We start from the raw sequence: 24122 nt of genomic DNA on the forward strand, positions 1-24122 counted from the left end.
TTATACTGATGTGTATCACCATCTTGCTTATTTCTGTCGGGAAGCAGTCATGGTTTCCTATTTAAATAAAACACAGCACAATTGATCTCACATCCAAAGTTAGATGATGGCATTCACGTTTTGTTTTCTGGTGTTTGATAACCAAGTTACACCAAGTGGCCTGTGACCACGTTCATCCTTCTACCCAGTATATATATATATATATTTTTTTTTGTAGACAAATGTTCGATAATGATAAAATTTTATGGAAAAATTATAAGGAGCACATAAAATGTCTGAAACATGAAAATTAAGATTGATGCACTATATTTGAAGCAGAAGGTTATGTAAGTATGATTAGATTAACACTCAATTTTTCATGGTCGTATTTTTTCAATATTTGTTACATACTTAAGATACTTTGTTTCTCCTTTTCAGAAGAAGAACTGATTCAGCAAGGAATGTGAACTCACAAGGGATCTTAATTTTTTTTTAAATATATTTATAATTTATAAATTAATAATTGAAATAGTTCATATGAACTAAATTGATACCAATTTTGTTTTAAAATAGATTGTTTAGTTCTTATAGTTATAGTATATTACATTTGAATAGTTTTTGTAATTAGTAAGTTAGTAATATATGAAAATACTGATATAAATTTTTGTAAATAACCTTTTGTAAATTCTACGAGAAGATGATTTTAATTAATGGTAATTCAAAAGCATTATTGTGGAATATATTTGCTAAGTCGTGTTTTCTGTATGAGCAGATATAAATGAAAATGCCCAAACATGATTACATTTCTTACATTTTCATTCTGTGAAATCAATATGCTTGTGACTGTGTGATTAATAATTTATTAAAACTTAAGTGATAGACAGTGACCCCTATGGCACTACTAAAGCTTATAAGCACTGGTGACCACTTATCACGAGCCGGGCTGCGTGCTCGTCTGCCGTTGAGGGCAATAAAAATTTTCGAAACTCTTTCTTAGATGTAATATTAATGTACATTTAATTTGGATTAAAAGATAAATTTACATTTTATGTTTGCATGTGTATGTTTATAATTCATTTGCATGTAACGAACATCAGTTTCTTTTGTAACAAAATTCAAACTAATGGTTTGCAATGAATGTAATTAACTTTAAGATGATTTTCTTTCAATCTGCTGTTTGTTTCATCTAGTATTACCAAAGCTAAAGCGTCAGAAACGTCAGAATAGAAATAAATTAGAAGGGAAATAAAACTATAACTATTGTAATCATGTCTAAGATTTCTATAAGCGTCATTAAGTACAAACTATCAATATTTAAGAGTACTTTAAATCATCATTACATTTTTTAAACATTTTTTTTTTTTTTTTCAAATTATGTAACAAAACGCTTTGTGCAGAACAAAATTGTTTCTTAAATGTGTAAATATTTATAAGAATGCTAAGAATAATTTAGTATTCACTTTAGTGTGTGTATTATCTCAACAATGCTAGTTTAAATGACAATTATTGTATGACGAAGCATAGGTAGTGTTTATAGATGTAAGATTATCGTACAAGGTCATGTTCTGTCACGATCAACTTTAAGCAAGAACTGCTATCATTGTGAAACAAATTTATTAAATTTAATTCAAATTGTCTACTATGGTTGTAATGGAAAGCTGACATGTTTATATTTCGCACGAATGACTTAATTGAGATGGAATGATTTGATTATCTAGACTTATTTAACTTTTAGATAACTTTCGATTTAATGTTATTAAGTACTCTAGTAGGATTAATCTAGAGGAGTTATTGTTATTCGAAATTTTATACAATTGTACGTTCATACTATCTTTTTACAGTAAGTTGTTTGTAATATAGGGAAATTAAATAGCTTACAGAGAATTACAGCTTTTTATTTTAAAAAACTGTTTTCTCTCTGTATGAAAAGGTCTTATCGATTAGAATGCTGAACACAATCAAAAGTTCTTTAATATTTCATAAGTACTACCGGGAATTTCAGCGATTCTAAACGATAAGATTTTTTCATAAAGAGAGTTAATTATAAAAAATATTAAAATTACTAAAAAAGCCACCTGGTGGGGGGTAGGGAGACTAATAATCGACAGCAGCGACGCCTGCTGTCCTGGGCTCTAACTAAAGCAAAAATAAAAATGAGAGTTGCGCATCTATCTCAAATATATTAAGTGTATAATCTATGTTTAAAATTATATTTGTAGAACCATGGTTTACATACAGTACATGTTTACAGTTACAGTACATGGTTTACAGTAACAACCATAGTAGACAATTTGAATTAAATTTAATAAATTTGTTTCACAATGATAGCAGTTCTTGCTTAAAGTTGATCGTGACAGAACATGACCTTGTACGATAATCTTACATCTATAAACACTACCTATGCTTCGTCATACAATAATTGTCATTTAAACTAGCATTGTTGAGATAATACACACACTAAAGTGAATACTTTACACATTTAAGAAACAATTTTGTTCTGCACAAAGCGTTTTGTTACATAATTTGAAAAAAAAAAAAAATGTTTAAAAAATGTAATGATGATCCGAACAAAAACAGTTTCACTGTAAAAAATTGCGCCAAGTCCACGTTTATAAAACTCATCTCAATAACATTTGCACTTTACAAAAAAAAGAAGACTTCAATAGCTTTCATTCTCTACAAAAATATGTGAAATACAAAAAAATACCAAGAAACCGTCATAAAGATGAAAAAATAAAAAAAAAATTGTTGAAAATTAAAAAATAAAAAAATAAAAATTTTATCGTACTTGGCGCGCGTCATTGAGTACCCCAAATTTTTCAGGATAAATGAACATCCTTTCAATGTTTAGAAATTTATAAGTAGGTCAACCTATGAAATGCATAAATGTAATTAATGAATTATTATTTCATAATAAGTTTTACAAAAGTTAAGTAAAATCGACATCTCATACGTATGTTATTTGAATTTTTTTCATTTCCCACTCATCTTTTATGATTTGAACTAAACACCCTCTCGTGTTCGCTTATACAAATACAAGCTACTTACGAGTCGATACGTATGTATAAGTTGGCTTCAAAACATTTGAAAAAATTCTCAAAGATGTTTTTCAAAGGGTAGAAAAGAATAATAAAGTTTCAGCTGAATCTAAAGGGGTCGAACGCAAAAGTGGTCGATTTGGCATATAATAGCCCATAGGTATATAGTGAGAGCTGTTGAAAATTACCGTAGTTCTGTCTCAATTTCTCATAAAACGCTAACAAGAGCGAAAAAGACAACCTGGGTAACTTTTTCAGCTTTCACTGTATATTAAAGCAAAATGGTTTTTTTCTCGGGTTGAAATTCTTCCGAAAAATTTTGGGGTACTCATGACGCGCGCCAAGTACGATAAAAATTTTATTTTTTTATTTTTAAATTTTCAACAATTTTTTTTTAATTTTTTCATCTTTATGACGGTTTCTTGGTATTTTTTTGTATTTCACATATTTTTGTAGAGAATGAAAGCTATTGAAGTCTTCTTTTTTTTGTAAAGTGCAAATGTTATTGAGATGAGTTTTATAAACGTGGACTTGGCGCAATTTTTTACAGTGAAACTGTTTTTGTTCGGATTTCATATCTTTTTGTTAAGTATTATTTTTTGCTCATTTATTGCTTATTAAAAATAAATTATAAATAGTCACTCAGCTTAAAAGCTAATGAAACTTTCTTTTTTTTTTTTTTTTATTGCATAGCTGTGTGGACGAGCTCACAGCCCACCTGATGTTAAGTGGTTACTGGAGCCCATAGACATCTACAACGTAAATGCGCCACACACCTTGAGATATAGTTCTAAGGTCTCAGTATAGTCAACGGCTGCCCCACCCTTCAAACCGAAACGCATTACTGCTTCACGGCAGAAATAGGCGGGGCGGTGGTACCTACCCGCGCGGACTCACAAGAGGTCCTACCACCAGTAATTACGCAAATTATAATTTTGCGGGTTTCATTTTTATTACACGATGTTATTCCTTCACCGTGGAAGTCAATCGTGAACATTTGTTGAGTACGTATTTCATTAGAAAAATTGGTACCCGCCTGCGGGATTCGAACACCGGTGCATCGCTTCAACACGAATGCACCGGACGTCTTATCCGTTAGGCCACGACGACGACAAAACGCTCAATTAATTAGTGTTTTAATGTTAGGTGCCCGACTGGCATGAGACTCTCGGGTTGTCAGTTCCGGTATCGACCGGGGACGCGTGTATTCCGCTTCAAAGTCTGGCGCGCACTAATTGGGGGTGCGAATTATGCAACAGATGCGCGGGCGCGGGTAGCGAGGGGTGGGTCGTCGCGGCACGGACCTGAGTCACATTCTCTTTGGCTGCTGTTGCCCCGCGAAACGGAACGTTGCGTTACATACTCCCCCTCCAAGTTGGGAACGCGTCCCGAGTCCAACTTGGGACTGTTAGTCTGAAGACGCGGCCTTCCTCTCTGCCTCTTTGGCATAATTGGATCCGTACTTGAATTTGACGGAGAGTGGGTTAAATCCGCGGTGTGATACTTGCCGATGACATTGTTTGACAAGTCTGCTATGAAGTACGTTGTAGGACTAACTATTTTTACTACGCGATACGGGCCATCCCGTCGTGGCATGAACTTACGTGTTACACCCCTAGACGCATAAGCAAGCCATAACGAAGGAAATACTCTTCCAGTAGGACTCGGGAGCAAGCCACGGCGGTGGCATCAACAAGTGCGTAGAGTTCTACCCATCTTGTAGCTACATCCTCTACCAGGAGTACCCATTGCTCCCCCTGCTCTTCTTCTGGCAGTGGCCCGAACAAATCGATTGCGAGAACCTCTCCTCGCTGTTGAAGCACAGGAGTGAGCCTATACGGCGGTACCGATATAGGCGGATGATCACCGGTATCAATGTGGTGCTCGGCGTAAAGGGTTGGGGCTCCCCCCACCCTAAAGATGTCTCCATTCTGCTGCAATAAATGTGATAGCTGCTGCCGTTCATCGGAGCCAAGCATAGAACCCTTATCATCACGCAGGAAGTCAGCAGTAGAAGCAAACATGCATGGCTTAGGGCACTCATATTCAATTGGATAGGTAACCCGTTTTCCCGAAAAATGCCAAGGGGATGAAGCAAAGTCAAGCACAATACCTGCCGCCACCAAAAAATCCATGCCAAGCAAAGTTTCATTATTTTGAGCATCTGGAAAAACAGTAAATTCAAGGGTTACTGACCTTTCGGGACTTATCCTTACTTCTAGAGTAGTGAGCAAAACTCGGCGGGTGCGCGCGGAACCGTCTGCAAGCCTCACCCGACGCCTGGTTTCCTCACACGGATGGTTATGCTTTAACAGCAATTCATAAAGCAACGCACCGGCAACGCTACTCTTAGCTCCCGTATCCAACAAAGCATTACCTCGTATACCTAAAATTTGAACAGTTAAAATTGGTCTTAACCTAACCTGGTGCTCAGTAGAGTTACTCTGGGCAACACTTTTCACATTAGAATTAATCGTCGAAAAATGTCCGACGTTTTCCATGGTCACCCTATTTTCGTTCATCATGGTCACCCTATCGCGGCCACTTGGTACCTCGGAATAACTATGTTTTGGTTCGGTACCACTCGAGTAACGCATCAGGGGCCTATTCCTAGAACTAATATTATTGTTTATATTATGATTAAGTCTAGAATAATTTTGAAGTCTAACCTTGTTATCAGTACCGAAAAAGCGCGGAGGAAGAATCGCCTTAAAATCGGTAGGATAATAATTATTTTCATTATCAACAAAACATTGTTTACGATTATTAATATAAATGGACGACTTTACGGTGTTTGAAGTGCAAGCTGTATGCAACGAGCTGTCGCGATGAATAGAGTTCACTGAACTTGACAGCTGTGTATTTACTTTACCAATAGGTAAATCGGATGTGACTGATCGGGTCCGTGCAGCGTCGACGGCGTAATAACTTGCGTTACACTTTGTACACTGAGACCGAGTAACACCTTTGGTACCACACCCGTAACACGAGGATACAGCTTGCGTATTTTCGTTGTCGAATTTCGTTTTTGACGCTAATTTTAAACACTCATCACGAATATGTCCGTACTTTTTGCAATAAACACAGAACAGTCTTTTAACAATCGACGTAGATGATACATTATCAGTGTTCGTGTAGCGAGGCGCGGGGACTCGAACGGTGCTCGGCGCAGCGCTGTCGTCGCGTGGCGGGCCGCCAGCGGCGCCCGAGTTGAATATTTTCCGCGGCGTCATCCGCGCGTATGTATGCTGCGAAGTCGAAGCACCGGCGGGAACTTCGCCTACGGTACTACCCGATGAACGTGGCGTCGCTCGCTGAGGATGATGAATAAATTCAGGCGGACTGGTCTCGTAGATGGAGTCCTCGATATGGCGCGTTTTCTTTAATAACGTGTCGTATGAAGTTATTTCGTCTCTTCTTAATCTTTTACGAACACGACGGTGTAGAAGGCCGTAAAGCATATCAATTTGAACTTTCTCACTAAGGTCACCAGGTGGGAGTCGAGCTAGTAGGGCTCGTGCTCTGGCAACGAAGATCTCCGTCTTCTCTCTTTGTCCTTGCGACATTTTGAAGAGCTCTAAGTAGACTCGATGGGGCGGTCTGCAATCACCGAAAGCGCTTCGTAACGATGATAAAGCGTCGTCCCAGGAAGTGATGCTAGCTTTAACGCCTTGCCACCACACGGCTGCATTTCCGGTTAGTAACATTGAGAGTCCTCGTAACGCGATGGCGTGTCCTACGTCAGCACAATCTTTGTATGATTCGACCGCGTCAAGGAAACCGTCGAGTGAGTCGCCGGGCGCTCCGCTGAACCGCGCCGTGCATGACGCGAAGTTCCCAGAATGGTGAGCGGGCGTCGAGGAAGGCGGCGATGTCGGCTCCGACGTCGGTGTTGCTGATGATTCGAGTTGAGTTTTATGCTCACGGTCGAGTAGGCGTTCGAATGCTGCCATTTGACTTTCTTGTAATGACGCCATGTTGTTTGCGGTAAATGTTGGCGTCGGTCCCGCGGTTGAACCAATTTCTTCTTCAACGTCTTGAAAATCGGATTGACGCCGTGACTGACGACGAGTACGTGTCGTAGTTACGTAGATTCACTCCGAAGTTAAAGGGCCCGCGCTTGGGCTGCCAGTTTAATGTTAGGTGCCCGACTGGCATGAGACTCTCTCGTTGTCAGTTCCGGTATCGACCGGGGACGCGTGTACTCCGCTTCAAAGTCTGGCGCGCACTAATTGGGGGTGCGAATGATGCAACAGATGCGCGGGCGCGGGTAGCGCGGGGTGGGTCGTCGCGGCACGGACCTGAGTCACATTCCCTTTGGCTGCTGTTGCCCCGCGAAACGGAACGCTGCGTTACAGTGTAATAATAATCAACATCAACTTTTACAAATTTAAACCGAATTAAATTTTGTTTCAAATCTGAAGGGTAGATGACGCTGTTCTTAATTATTTCAGAATTTAAAATTAAAATCTGAAAGCCTTGAAACATCAATCCGCATAAATGTAATTTAAAAACTACAGTAAGAGGCTTAAATAAAAAGCTGAACTTAACTCAGCCTTAATTAGAATTTTCTTCGGAATTCAATAGTAAAGTTCAAGTTATTTTGATGAAATCAAAACCGAAATATTCATAGCATCTTAAACAATCACCTACGAATAAATATTAGTTATTATATTATTTATTATTCGTAGACAATCACAACGGTTTTATAGTTTTGGGAAGGGATTTTTTGTAACGCCATCTCGTAAAGTATTTCGGTATTACATTACAAAACAAAATTGTTTCTCCAACAGTAACAACAGTACTTGCTTCGGCAGTACTTAAACTAAAATACTAACAGTAACAACATTAACGTTATTTAATGTATAAACCGTTCAATAAGAACTGCAAACTATCCCCTTGAAGCTACAGTTTATGTAGAAATAATGACTTTTTGGCGGGAACGCGAGGTGTGAAGTTGTGTGATTTGTTTTAATTTGTCTATTTAGTGTTTCTTCGGGTTTAAATGTGTAATAATAGTGTTTAATATCTGTGAAAGTGCACAAATGTGGGTAAATTAAACAAAGCCGCTGTACGTAACTTCTCGGTTTCCTCCAAAAAGTCCACTGAGATCTTAGTAAATGACCACCACCATTTTACTGAGATTATATTTCATTCCATATCATCTCATCTCATTTCATTTCATCCCATTTGATTAATGTCTCAAATTAATCATCTTCATTTCATTTCACTCCATAATATCACATTTCATTTCACTCCATAATATAATTTTTCATAAAAATATGAATATAAATTAAAATAAGACATGACTTAAAGGTCTCAGTTACCAGGTCATAAAATCCATTACAAATAGGAATAATTCCAGCGCACCCTGGCGGCCTTAGATTACCATTCTCGAATATTTATAGTCTGTGGCATGTCACTTTTTACATCGAAAAAAGTCAGGATCGAAATTTTTGAGCGAGCCATAGTTTGTGGTGATAAAATTAATAATTTCAAGTAGATTAATTGTTGTAATTGATATAACTAGTTAATATCAGTAAAATAAAGTTGTGAGTGATTGATATAATATACAATTTAGGAACCAGAAGTACCGTAGAATTAAATAAAATTTCGCAACCTCAAAAAACTGTTCTGCTCACAGTAAACACAGTCGGTAGTCTGGCGCTCCGTTTACAACGGGATTTTTGAACGGAACTTGGCGCCAGATTCTACCGAATCTGTGGATTTAAAGTACTCTTAAATATTGATAGTTTGTACTTAATGACGCTTATAGAAATCTTAGACATGATTACAATAGTTATAGTTTTATTTCCCTTCTAATTTATTTCTATTCTGACGTTTCTGACGCTTTAGCTTTGGTAATACTAGATGAAACAAACAGCAGATTGAAAGAAAATCATCTTAAAGTTAATTACATTCATTGCAAACCATTAGTTTGAATTTTGTTACAAAAGAAACTGATGTTCGTTACATGCAAATGAATTATAAACATACACATGCAAACATAAAATGTAAATTTATCTTTTAATCCAAATTAAATGTACATTAATATTACATCTAAGAAAGAGTTTCGAAAATTTTTATTGCCCTCAACGGCAGACGAGCACGCAGCCCGGCTCGTGATAAGTGGTCACCAGTGCTTATAAGCTTTAGTAGTGCCATAGGGGTCACTGTCTATCACTTAAGTTTTAATAAATTATTAATCACACAGTCACAAGCATATTGATTTCACAGAATGAAAATGTAAGAAATGTAATCATGTTTGGGCATTTTCATTTATATCTGCTCATACAGAAAACACGACTTAGCAAATATATTCCACAATAATGCTTTTGAATTACCATTAATTAAAATCATCTTCTCGTAGAATTTACAAAAGGTTATTTACAAAAATTTATATCAGTATTTTCATATATTACTAACTTACTAATTACAAAAACTATTCAAATGTAATATACTATAACTATAAGAACTAAACAATCTATTTTAAAACAAAATTGGTATCAATTTAGTTCATATGAACTATTTCAATTATTAATTTATAAATTATAAATATATTTAAAAAAAAATTAAGATCCCTTGTGAGTTCACATTCCTTGCTGAATCAGTTCTTCTTCTGAAAAGGAGAAACAAAGTATCTTAAGTATGTAACAAATATTGAAAAAATACGACCATGAAAAATTGAGTGTTAATCTAATCATACTTACATAACCTTCTGCTTCAAATATAGTGCATCAATCTTAATTTTCATGTTTCAGACATTTTATGTGCTCCTTATAATTTTTCCATAAAATTTTATCATTATCGAACATTTGTCTACAAAAAAAAAAATATATATATATATACTGGGTAGAAGGATGAACGTGGTCACAGGCCACTTGGTGTAACTTGGTTATCAAACACCAGAAAACAAAACGTGAATGCCATCATCTAACTTTGGATGTGAGATCAATTGTGCTGTGTTTTATTTAAATAGGAAACCATGACTGCTTCCCGACAGAAATAAGCAAGATGGTGATACACATCAGTATAACTTTACAATATGCCCTACCTCAACCATTTATATTCCAGTCAGAAGTTGCAGTATTCTTGTATAGTAAAAATATTCTATTTCATTTTAGCACCAATAAATCAAAATGATTTATAATTATACTAACCAAGTTAATTTAACAAAATCATTTATTTTCTATATTTTTTGTTATAATAATCTAAGGTTTCTACTTTCACAAGGTCATTCTTATCAAATTTCGAAATTTTCCCATGCAAAATACCATTTACACCAGTACCTACACCAGCTATATATTATGGATCAAATTTGGAGATCATTAATAAAATTAATTAATTTGGTTTTGTGTTCCTTACATGTAATAAAACTATAATCACAAGCGAGGTTAAGCGCAACAGCAGTTTTATGCTTTAAAAAGGATGATTCGGGAGAAAAAGGTAAACAGGCAACAATTGTATAATAATAAATATTGTTCATTAAATTGATAATAGTTATGATTGGGATAAAACAAAGATTTCTTAGTGCAATCAATCTCATAGATAAAAGAATTAATGTTTAAATTGTTTTCAGCTAAATCATGCATGCAGGCAGTACATCCAGTAAAACATTTTTTTATAATATATCCTGATACATATTTCTTTAATTCAGCATAAATCAAACAATCGCTACTTTTTAATTGACCCACCACTAATATCAATGGCTCAGTATCAATAGAATAATCTATTTTGGGAATGTCATTAGACTTCTGATTAAAAAACTTTGTAAAGATTTTCATTGGATTAGTGTTGTCTTTCGCACAATTCGCTCCTAGAGAATGAGGTGAACCAAAATTATTATTGAGCAATGTTTTAAAAGCACTAATAAATTGACTACAATTAGGATTAATATTTCTAAAACCGTTACTTCTATTACTACTAAAGAAATTCTCCAATGGAGCTTGATTCGAATTTCTAGTTAGTAAATTGCAGATATTGTGGTATTGATTTAAAAAATGCCACAATTCTTTAAATACTTTGATGTTATGGATCCAGTTTTGGATTGAAAGAATTGATTTGTGTTTAATATTTACTACATTATTTTTTATAACTACTGATTTGAATTTACTTAATAGACTCTAATATAGGCAGTAAATCATGCCATAAATTAAAATGAGGAGAATTTCTTTTTAAGCAGTTTTTGTATTGTTTTGGAGAATTTTGACAAGAATGACCATTAAATGAATCAAATAATTTGTCAAATTATAATTTGAGCTCCTCTTAAATTCTGAAAAGAAAAGTGTATAATTCAAAATCAAATATACTAGACAAACTATAAAAATATGGGTTTTAGTCATGAATAATTTTATGTTCAGTATTAGAGTAGTTTATTAAAAAAGACAGATATTGGCACCTACTTCTGTATGATACACTTTCAATTTTTGTCATATTATTCATACTTGAAGTCGGCACAATTCCACTCAACAACTGTGGCTGATCAATTTCGATGTGAGCTGCATAATTTTGGTCTGAAATATTTACAAACAAATAAATTAATATTGTTATAAGTCTATTTGATGGTAGTATGAAGCACTTTTCAAAATGTCTGTTGCAAAGGCGAATGTTGTTATACATATATTTTTCACTGTTTTCCTGAGATTCTGCACTTAGTACAGATTTCCATATATTAAATCTCTCAATTTGTTCTATTATCAAACTTTGTGGATTCGCAAATGCATGGAAGGGACCTTCAAATACGTAAAATTAAGAAAATAAGTTTTTAGTAGCTAGTCTTTAATTGATCATTCCAAAAAATTTGTTCCGAGGCCACTTGTCAATAAGCATATAATACGCTGCGTTGCAAAACATAAATTCTGCCACCCACTCGAGACGATCATCTTAGGTGTGATTGGGTGATAGTACGAGACTTAATAACGACTGTTTCGATCGAAACTTAACATAATAATATGATAGCTTGGCAGCAGAAATAGGAAGGACCATTAGTTGGTGCTATTTTATTCAAATAAATAATTAATAATATTTCTGTTAGCAAATGATATAGCGGGAAAATAGTGCAAACTCACCGTTACCAAGGCATCCGAAATAAAATTTCATTCTCGATCTTCGAGGCATGCTGACTATTAATAATAAACTTTCTGTAAGTAATGAAAACAATATACACAGGCATACGAAACTATAACGAAGAAAAAGTATTGGAGCCAAGTTATGTCTAAAGAGAATTCGAAACAGTTTCTTAATGCCTAATCGTCTAATATTCTCACAAACTAAAAGTTGCTCCAAATTAATACTAAATCGTAAAATAGCTCACAAACCGAGACCAAACCAAAAACGATTTAAGAAATTAAAGCGTCAGATACGCCATTTTGAAAACTACAAACTACTACAAAGTTGCCAATCCAAAGTAAAATATTTCTAAAATTTGGTTTTAGTAGCAGTTTATTTCCATGATACTGTTTATTTTCCTAACAGAAATATCAGTTAATGTAACATAAGACATGTTGGATTTTTGTTAAAAATAAAAAATATTGATAAGTACGGTTTATGTTTCTAACATATTTTTTTTTTTGTTTCTGAAATAATTCCAACTTCTACCAACGCTAGCATTTTTTATTGAGTCAGAACTCATATCTGCCATCTAGTGAGTTTATTAGATCATTAATGCCTAAAATGACGTCGCCACAGGAGTAAGATGACGCTAGTTGTATGTTATTTTCCTTTGTATGGGAGTTGCACCCCCCTGATTTTAAACGCCACGAGACTTCCAGTTTGATACGGATGAGATTAGGCCACACGTGTAGTCCGGCACATCTAGCGACGATCGGAGTGCTGGAGTGGTAAGTGTGAATGCGGTGCGGACATTGGCGATTTAAATCACATTATTCTTTCATGTCCCCTTTTTGATCATTCACTTCTATATAGTTCTTTATCATCACTTAGTATTCCTTTTCCTATATCTGTACCTTATTTATTACATACAGTAGACCCAGTTATTTATAAAATTATTATCTTATTCCTCAACAGTTCTAACCTAAAATTATAATTATATATATTATTTATTCTTCCTAATTATATTAATCCTAATCCAATTTTCCTGCCTAAACCTTATCTAACTTATATTTTCTGATTTGATTTTTGCTTCCTAACCTTTATTTTGAAAGTGGCAAATAACACTTGGTGTTGGGTCCAAAAAGAAAAAAGAAAAAAAAAAGTAAATATGTTCATTAATTATCTTTCAAGAGATAATGTACCGGTAAAATGGGGCGATTAGGGATTGAGAGGCGAATCGGGAAAAAACCGGGAAAATCTTTCGACGCTCAATATAAGTTTTATATTCGTTGCAAAATCTTCCATTTTTTGTAGTTTAATAGTAGAATGTTGAAAGTTTGTATAGCTGCTAACTTATAAAAAATCGCGTATCAAATTAACTTCCTGTGGTGGTAATTATTTTAGTGCTAGAAACTTTGCTCTCTTTTATTTATTTGATAATAATAGAAGACGACTATGATTTATAAACGTTATTTAGTGTTTGAACCAGCATATATATTAAAGGTAAGTCTCAGTTATTATTGGTTTTAATGTATTTGATTAAATAAAAATACATGTAAAAATCTGTTGTTTTTGGGGATATTGGGGACGTCTTAGGTACAAATAACAACGAAAAAGAGGTCAATTGGGATGAGAATACGTGAAATGGAAACGACCTAAGTATAAATAGGTACAGGTTTGTAGGGTTGTCTATGTAGTTATAACAATATTTTTTAAATTTGTTAGTAAAAATCTGGTTTATTCGAAGCGAAATTGGGAATAAGTCTTTAGTTGAAATAGATAAGCAATTTAATATAAGGAAGTCGATTTTGCAGAGACATGTAACAAGATCAATGAAATCTCAAGGTGGACAAAAATGTCTAAGTAATACATAATAAAATATTTAATATTTGTTCAGAGTGGGGGTATTCATCTGATTAATCCATAGAATAACCGACACACCTAATCTCTTAACCCAGATAGAAATATCAGCCCCTAAGTACTTACCAAGAACGGAGAAATATAAACCGTTTCTAAGAAAGCCCATTATATATGTATAAATTTATATATATATTTGTTAATGCAATTAATGTTGTTAATGCACTGTCGATTGCACCTATAATTGAGGTGATGTCTGCCATGTACTTTTGTCAGTTTTTCAATTTTTTTTATTGATGATCACTTTGTTGGTGCAACTAAATAAATAAATAAATTAAAACTATATATAAAAATAAAAGTAGTGCCAACCCTAGCAAATTTCTCATTTCGTCCCAATTAACCGCAATTTTCGGGTAAATAGGGATTACACCTATTTTTGCATTTTTTGCTTAAACTGTAATGCTAGTTGTATAATTTTAAATTAGACAACAAAGATGCCCCCAAGACTCAATCATTTTGATCCTGATATAGCATTATATACATCAACAACTACCTTAAAATTGCTCATAAAGTTGGAATTTGTCCCTAATCGCCCCATTTTACGGTACCTAGGTATACATTATAATAACTTTTTTACACAATTATATTCCTAACATTAGTAAAATAACATTTTAATTTTTTATTATAGGTTATGTAGGTATTGAAAGTGTTGGAAAATTATTTCATGTTTTAGCTGGAAAACGACATGGAGAATTATATGCAATACAAGACAAGGCTCCATCAAATGAATTTGAATGAAACCAAACTGTTTACCATCCAAATTCGATTGTCGGGCAGATAGAAAACGAAAATTCACCAAAGTGAACCTCGGCCTGCATTTGTGAAACGGCAAAGACTCACTATTGTCAAGGAGATTGAAGAGACGACTAAAAATGAGATGTGTTATATTATTATACCTTTGCCATCTTGTAGTCAAGGTAGGTGTAACTGTCAATAATTAGTAACACTCACAGATCTCATAATCAAATAACAATATCAGAAAAAAGGATAATAGTTTGTTAGTTAGTGGAAGTAGCTAAAATGGGCAAGTGGACCTCAGTTCCTATTACATAAGGTACTAGGAAGTTTGTGATAATAAAATTTATCACAGTATAATATCACTTACTTACTTTAACAGTGAAGGAAAACATTGTGATGAAACCTGAGCACCTAAATGTTCTTAGGATTTGGTGTGTAATCCACCAACCAGCACTAGACCAGCGTGGTGGACTAAGGCCTAAAAACCCTCTCAATGGTAGTGGAGGCCAGTGTCCAGCAAGGGGATATATTATATGGGCTGATGATGATGACTAGGAAGTTACATACTACTACTACTACAGTACACATATAATCCTATATATTTACAAACTATAAGTTTGTTGGGTACCTAGAAATTGCTAACATTATTTCATATTTCCAGATGTCCAGTCACTTGAAAATAGGTGTAGTAATGATAAAGCTATCCAAGTAGCTCCAGCACAGGAACACAAAGGCAAGGCAAGTGTGTATTGCCACATCACCCCTTAATATATCTGAAGCAAGTACAAGTAAACAATCAGAACCAGCAAAAAGAAAACTGTTGTTCCTGAGGACAAATTTGACAGTGATGAGTCAAATGCACCAGCAACAGAAGGATCAACAGTTGACTATGAGTTATAGAAGAAGATTAATTAATATTTATTTAAATTAATATTAATGAATATTAACTTAAATTATCGTGCAAAATTTGTGGTCAAAACATATATGTGTATTTTATAAATAAATATTCATTCTCAGTATTAATGTTGTTTTAATCTTCGATTGAAAAATTGGTTAATATTTTTGAATAACATAAACAGGTGACTTTAAGCATAAACATATTTTTTAGGTAAATACTTTATTTAGCTTTGCTGGATTTATCCAAGATTTCGACATACCAAAATTTCATACAGGAAAGACAGAGATAGATAGCTATCTGATTGAATACCTTGTAGAATTGAGCTTCGAAGAAAGCTCTTTTCTTCTTCTCTTCAAAGTTTATTCTTATTCTTTATTAGAATTTATTCTAGTTTGCACAGCTTCTCTAACCGACACTGCATGGAATAAATAATCATTATATTTATAAAATATATTTCTGTTTATATACCATATAATTTTCATAGTTCAAATATGAATTTGGATTGATATGCATTTATTTCGATTATCAAAATAATCTGTATTAAACATTTGTATATCCTCAAAATTTCTATTTTTATAATAATGACTGTGACCACCCCATAAATCACAAAACTAAAAATATTAAAGATAACTTATTTTTAAATAATAGATTAAAAATTATAAACAAAGATAGTGTATTAAAATATTATATTATGCCTATTATTCTTAAATAATTCAGTAAATAAATAATTTTCGCATCACCGTATATAATTAATATGAATAATAGGGTATTGCCCACTGTGCTAAAAAAAATCATAAATTATGTTTTTTTTGATAGATCTACAAAAAAGCAAGTGAGTAATGCTATGTTTCCATAAATAAAAAGACAAAAAAAAATAAAGAAAGATATTATGCACAAGTTCAAATGCATATGTATTGTGCTAAAAGTAAAAACTTGCTACTTTTGTGTAGCAAACAGCAACTTTGAAAAAAATAATCAGGTCACTATAATTAGTATTGATTTTGATCCCGAGTAAGTTGCACAGTTGTTAGATAATGTAGTTTCTTTTTGGAAGAACAAAATTTTTCTAATCTTACACAAAAATGTAATGTTAAATACTTAAAAAAAAATTCATACCTATTTTCCTTTTAGGGAGTACAAAATATTGATGTGTACAAAGTGAATGTGATTTAATAAAAATAATATTTCAATTTAAATATGTTTTATTTAAAAATTATTCTTAACATACAGTTACAAAGGTTACATAACATTAATCTTTATTCCTTTTCATATATATAAGCCCATATTTAGCACATTTGTGGAAAACAGAATCAAAATAATAATGAGTTGCTAGCCATAGAAGACCAGCATAGCAGTCTTATTAAAATCTGTTCAGTAGTTTTTGAATGAAGAGTGAAAATACTTACAAAAATTCCTATTTATAAGTAAGGATTACTTATTTAATTAAAGAGTCTTGTAGGTGGCAAACTATCTAAAAACTTTCTATTTTCCACCAAGTTGACATCAATTATCCTTCCTGCATATATATTTATTGTATTGTTTTTTTTATACTCTAACAAGGGGTGATATTACATTTGCAATTTCTGGGAGTTTGTTGAAAAATATATTGCTTGCTTGACTTACATATATATCGAAATCATCAGCCAATTGAGAGAATGTTCTATTTAATTTTATTCTCATCAAACATAATATAATATTTTGTTCAGAAACATTTGTATCTTTCTCAATCAAGCCTATTATGAAATATAATTCTTGTGGAAGACCAATATATAAACGTGGTTTATTTTTCACTTTACATAAAGTTGTTAACACATTCATTTTTTCAACTTTTTTAGTCTTCTTGAGAGCTATAGTCTGAAGTGCACAAGTCTTTGATGGAGTGGAGATATAGAGAGATAACTCATAGTCAACAGTTGATCCTTCTGTTGCTGGTGCATTTGACTCATCACTGTCAAATTTGTCCTCAGGAACAAAAGTTTTCTTTTTGCTGGTTCTGATTGTTTACTTGTACTTGCTTCAGATATATTAAGGGGTGATGTGGCAATACACACTTGCCTTGCCTTTGTGTTCCTGTGCTGGAGCTACTTGGATAGCTTTATCATTACTACACCCATTTTCAAGTGGCTGGACATCTGGAAATATGAAATAATGTTAGCAATTTCTAGGTACTGTTACACACTACTCTACAAAGCAGCTTTGCCCTAATCAGCTCGTTTACAAGCTCACTGTGTTTTCCATTAGAGTCATCATTTTTAGCTTTCATGTAAAATCAAATCATATTGAAAACCAGTTAGAATCTGGAAGCCGTCGCGAGCATACATAAGTTAGAATCTGGAAGCCGTCGCGAGCATACATAAATATGAGAAGTCAACAATAGTGTTGTAAAATTGTGAAATCTAATAAAGACAGTTTAGTCGTGAAAAGTTTTTGTGTTTTTTTAAAAAGAAGTTTGAGAAGGGCCGTGTAACAAATTGGTGTCAGAAGTGGGATACCAGAGAAGAAATCTGAGACAGACCGTCAAAGATTCTGGTATCTCGAATCCGAGCCATCAAACTTCAAGAACGACCGACAGTAAGCCTTGCCCTAAGGACAAGCCTGCGTCTAAACACAACTCAAGAGGACGACGGTAAGCCTCCGCTTTTAAGCGTGAGCCCGCTCCAGCCGCGACGTGACGCACAGAGACGACAGTCCAGCTGCTTCTCCAATTCTAACTCACCCACCATCAATCAGCATCCAGAACATAACTACCAGCATCCTGCTCCTGACGAGGCAATGCGGTACGGCGTGCTTCTGTGAGTGCTCTACACTTCAAATTCTCCGAAAATTTTCAAAGTTCCTTAATCTTAATTTTAATTTTCTAAATTTATATTTAATTCTAACCTGTATTTCAAGTGCTATTTTTGTATTCCAATTTTATCCAGCACATCATAATTCAAACCTAAATGTCAGTCAAATCGGAATCTTCAAAGAAAGGCGAAATGACGGACAAAATTACCTTATCCTTTTTAACCAAATTCATCAAAACTTATAATGGGGACAGAGAATCACTCCCCGCGTTTTTAACTAATTGTGATAATGCAATGTCCTTAGCTAGTTCGGATCAACAACCCGTCTTATGTAAATTTATTATCTCACAATTAGAAGGAAAAGCCCAAGTCGCATGTAGTCTAAAAACGTTTACTAAGTGGACGGAACTAAAAAACTTTTTAAGGTCAACCTTTGGAGAGAAAAAACACTCCATTCATTTACTTTCTGATTTGCAACATTGTAAACAATTATTAAATGAGGATGTTACTAAATTTTCCTTAAGAATTGAACAAATATTAACGCGTATTCATTCTAACATTCATTATAGTTGTAAGGACGAAAGGGAGCTTCTAGGCAGAACCGCAGCCATGGAGGATCTTGCCCTTAATACATTTTTATTGGGATTAAATCCATCACTATCTAATATAGTTCGTTGTAAAAATCCAACAACCCTCAGTGACGCCATACAATATGCCATTGATGAGGAAAAAATATTCAATTTATACAAAATTAACACAAAATCCCAAAAACAATGTTCAGTCTGTAACAAAACGGGCCATACTTCCTCAGAATGTTTTAAAAATAAAAAACCTTTTTCAAAAAACGTTTTCCAAATTCATCATCAAAATAATTTTAATAAAAATCAAAAACCTAATTCAAATAATTCTTATATTAAAACGTGTAATTATTGTAAAAGAACCGGTCACACGATTACGGAATGTCGCAAGCGTCAATTTAACGAGAATCGCCGCGAAAACGCAAATTCCGCGCAAAACGATAACTCGTATATTAGGTCTCGTGTTGCACCTGCGCAACCGTGTGAACAAGAAAATTTAAACTAAATCGGATTTCGTTGCCGTGTCCTTCGAAATCTAATCAAAATCATAAAGACACGACTTATACTAAATTTTCTAAATTCACGACTCAAACAAAAGAATTGAGTTCTTCTAAATTCACGACTCAACCAAAAGAATTGAGTTATTCTAACTTCACGACTCAACCAAAAGAATTGAGTTCTTCTAAATTCATGACTCAAATAAAAGAATTGAGTTCTTCTAACTTCACGACTCACCCGGTCTTTGATGACTGGGTGAATCGTGGCGAAGGACGTCTCACCTTTCGTCTGGTGCAGGTGCTGACCGGGCACGGATGCTTCGGGAAGTACCTGCGCCGGATAGGGGCTGAGCCGACGACGAGGTGTCACCATTGTGGACACGACCTGGACACGGCGGAGCATACGCTCGCTGTCTGCCCCGCTTGGGAGGTGCAGCGCCGTGTCCTGGTCGCAAAGATAGGACCTGACTTGTCGCTGCCTGGCGTCGCGGCGTCGATGCTTGGCAGCGATGAGTCATGGAAGGCTATGCTCGACTTCTGCGAGTGCACCATCTCGCAGAAGGAGGCGGCGGGGCGAGTGAGGGAAAGCTCTCCTCACTACGCAGAAACCCGCCGCCGCCGAGCAGAGGGTCGGGACCGGGGTCGTATCCGTGACCTGGCCCCCTAAGAGTTAGGGGTCCCACCCGTTTTGTGCGGGGAGGGACCCAGACGTGGGGTGGCGTGCTCTGCACGCTCACCCGCAATAGGAAGCCGGGTGATGGTAGACCGCGTTCCCCCGACCGCTCTGGGGGAAGGTGTAACGCGGCGCCATCAAAGCGGGCTCTCGGCCCGCTGAACGAGGGAACCGGTGGTCGTGTCGCTGGCGGCCACCGGTCCGGCGTCCGTGGGACGGTGGGATGGATGTAATGTGCTCTGCGTCAACCCTGTCCCGCCGTTTCAATAACCCCGACTGGGCTCCGGCCCGGTCCGAGGTAGGGCGCCGGTTGTGAGCGGCAGGAGTTTTTAGTGAGGTTCAACTCCCACATACCCCACCTGCCGTGCGGGTGGGGATCCGGCGATTTTCTCCTGTGGAAAAAAAAAAAAAAAAAAACTTCACGACTCAACCAAAAGAATTGAGTTCTTCTAAATTCACGACTCAAATAAAAGAATTGAGTTCTCCTAACTTCACGACTCAGCCAAATAAACTGAGTTCTACCAAGTTTATACCTCGACCAAAAGAGTTGAGTTCTACTAAATTCACGACTCAGTCAAAAGAATTGACGAGTTCTACTAATGATAAAAAACTAAATGATAAAATAACAAACAAAAATTTTTACTCAAATTCAAAAACCAATCAATACAATTCTAACTTTATTAATTCTAAATTCAGGACTCAATCAAGACAACTGAGTACTACGATATCGAATGATAACAAAAATCAGGGCCGTACTCAGAGTCAGGATTCAAAAAATAATTTACCTAATTCTAACTTAGTTACAAACCCTAAATCTAAACTTATGTACGAAATTAACGATTACAGTAAAAAGGTGTCTTTACCTCATATATACTTAAATTCTAAACATGCCTCTGAAAAACTATGTTTCCTTATTGACACAGGATCCACCATAAGTATTATAAAAGGATCAAGTTTATTAGAAGTCCCGAATCTCTCGAACGAAATCGTGAAATTAAAAGGGTTCAGAAACAACAGAATAGTTCAGAAAATCCTGTTGAAACATTAGGCACTTTCCAAATGGAATTTAATCTATATAACGAAACTTTTAAATACAAATTTCACCTTACAAATGACGATATTAATTTAAATAATTACGATGGAATTATTGGTAGCGATTTTTGCAATTATTTTGAATCGAACATAAATTATTTTTCTAAATCCTTATCTGTAATGAATCATTCTATTCCTATCATTTATACTCAACCAACTTATATCATTCCGGCTCGTTCCGAAGCCGTCATTGAATGCACAGTGTCAAATCACGTGCCCGAGCTTTTTCGTAATAACGAAGCTCTTGTTCTAGATCATACCTTATGTGAAGGTGTTTATGTCGCTAATTGCATAGTTACGATCAAACAAAATAATAAAATAAATATTTCTATTTTAAATACTACAGAGAGCGATATCGAAGTGAAAGATTATCACGTAACGTTAACGCCTCTCGAACGTGAATGTTTTGATTACGAATCTTGTTTTAATATTAATTCTAATGTAACTTCTAAATCTGATCGTATTAACAAAGTTCTAAGTCTTATCCGATGTTCTCATTTAAATGATGAAGAAGGTAAAGTTCTTTTAGAGTGTTGTTCACAATATACAGATATTTTTCACATCGAAGGTGAACCTTTAACTTTCACAAGTGCTATTGAGCACACCATAAATACAGGCAACGCACCTCCTATCCACGTTAAGTCATATCGTTTTCCTGAATGTCACAAAGAGGAGGTTGATTCTCAAATGCGTAAGATGTTAGAACAAGACATCATCCGACCTTCTATTTCACCCTGGAGCGCTCCGGTTTGGGTTGTGCCAAAGAAAATGGACGCTTCCGGTAAACGAAAATGGAGAATCGTTGTAGATTACCGACGCCTTAATGACGTTACCGTTTCAGAGACTTATCCGCTACCTCTTATTACAGACATTCTAGACCAGTTGGGTCATTCGAAATATTTTAGTACGCTGGATCTTACAAGCGGATTTCACCAATTACGAACCAGCGCTCAGGACGCCCCAAAAACGGGTTTTACAATTAGCACTAATTCGAGCATGTCTGGACATTACGAATTCACCAGAATGCCTTTTGGGTTGAAAAATGCCCCTGCTACTTTTCAACGTCTTATGAACACTGTTCTATCAGGTCTACAAGGCCTCCATTGTTATATTTATTTGGACGATTGTATCGTGTACAGCCAAAATCTTAACTCGCACATTACCAAATTAAAATTGGTATTCGATAAATTTCGACAATTCAACCTCAAACTCCAACCAGACAAGTGTGAATTTTTAAGACACGAAGTCACTTATCTTGGCCATATTATCACCGACAAAGGTGTTTCTCCAAATCCCGAAAAAGTCAAGGCCGTTTCACAATTCCCAATTCCGAAAAATCCTAAAAAAATAAAATCATTTTTAGGCCTCATAGGCTACTATCGCCGTTTTATCGAAAACTTCTCTAAGTTAACTAAACCACTTACTTCCCTCTTGAAGAAGGATGCTGACTTCCTTTGGAACAAGGAACAGCAACACGCATTTGAATTCTTAAAAGAAAAACTAGTTACTGCCCCTCTACTTCAATATCCAAATTTTTCAGAACCTTTTAATGTTACTACAGATGCAAGTAATTATGCCATAGGTGCAATTTTATCCCAAGGTCAAATAGGCAAGGATAAACCAATAGCGTATGCATCACGCACTTTAAACAAAGCCGAAGGCAACTATTCCACTACTGAGAAAGAGCTTTTAGCCATCTTATTTGCTGTTAAAACTTTTAGGCCATACTTATACGGCAACAAATTTAAAATCGTAACAGATCACAGACCTCTTGTGTGGTTATTTAATGTAAAAGACCCCGGTAGTAGGCTTATTCGCTGGCGTCTTAAACTCGAAGAGTATGACTATGAAATAGTTTACAAGCAAGGTCGTCTTAACTCTAACGCCGATGCTTTATCTCGTTGCCCTATCAACGCTATAAATATAAATAATTTGAACAATCTTAGTTATGAAAAATATTTTAAACTTCAATTTATAAACAAACTTCCAACATCAGACACAGTTATCGAAGAATGTACTGAAAGTCTACATTTATCTAAGTTTAATACAATCGCTTGCCCAGTTTCATTAGATTTTGATTGTTCTATACCTCACTGCGAGGATATCTTAAACCAACTCGAAAATACTGAAGAGTTACTAAATTCCGAACGCGAACTTCTTACAATTAAAAGTATTAAAAATAAAAATAAAACTTTCTACTTCTTATACACTAAAGTTCATCATTACGAAGAGACTCATTTTAGAGATATTTATAATTTATTAATTAAACTAAGAAATATGTTAATAGAGTGTGAAAATATCACAGATTTAGCATTACCAGATTTTTCAGATCCATTCTCTAAATTAAATTACACGAAAGTCTATAATATAATTTCCTACGTTTTCCATAATACTAATATCAAAATACATATTTATAAAAATAAATTAATTTATCCGACTCCAGTAGAAGTCCCTAAAATTTTAAAGGAAAACCACGATTCACCTATCGCTGGTCAACCAGGATCACAACGCATGTATAAGCGCATTAAAGCTATGTACTATTGGAAAGGTATGCGTTCTGATATTGAACAATATGTAAAAAGCTGCAAACTTTGTCAAATTAACAAACCTCTACGTAAATCAAATAAAGCTCCGATGGAGATCACGTCTACATATACTAAGCCGTTTGAGCGGTTAGCCTTAGATGTCGTAGGCCCTTTGCCCGACTCAGGTTTTCAAAATTTCAAGTTTATTCTAACTTTACAAGATGATTTAACCAAATTCACGAGTGCTTACCCTATGGTTACTTCTACTAGTGAGGAGATAGCTCGTAATATCGTACATTTCATGTTTTTTTTTTTTTTTTTTTTATTGCTTACCTGTGTGGACGAGCTCA

At 34.9% G+C, this 24122-nt stretch overlaps 3 long non-coding RNA genes across 3 annotated transcripts; 2 read left to right on the plus strand and 1 right to left on the minus strand.

Moving 5' to 3' along the window:
• The first annotated feature begins 217 nt into the window (after positions 1-217).
• On the plus strand, positions 218-1148 carry LOC134201674 (uncharacterized). Its single transcript, XR_009977013.1, has 2 exons — positions 218-326; positions 418-1148. It is a non-coding gene; the product is annotated as an uncharacterized LOC134201674 (long non-coding RNA).
• Positions 1149-8905: 7757 nt separating this feature from the next.
• LOC134201668 (uncharacterized) lies at positions 8906-9988 on the minus strand. The gene is made up of 2 exons (XR_009977006.1): positions 9728-9988; positions 8906-9636 (listed from the first exon to the last, which is right to left on the minus strand). It is a non-coding gene; the product is annotated as an uncharacterized LOC134201668 (long non-coding RNA).
• Positions 9989-14817: 4829 nt separating this feature from the next.
• LOC134201775 (uncharacterized) lies at positions 14818-15742 on the plus strand. The gene is made up of 2 exons (XR_009977035.1): positions 14818-14902; positions 15385-15742. It is a non-coding gene; the product is annotated as an uncharacterized LOC134201775 (long non-coding RNA).
• Positions 15743-24122: the final 8380 nt, after the last annotated feature.

Source organism: Bombyx mori, chromosome W, assembly GCF_030269925.1.
Source record: "Bombyx mori chromosome W, ASM3026992v2".
NCBI lineage: Eukaryota > Metazoa > Arthropoda > Insecta > Lepidoptera > Bombycidae > Bombyx > Bombyx mori.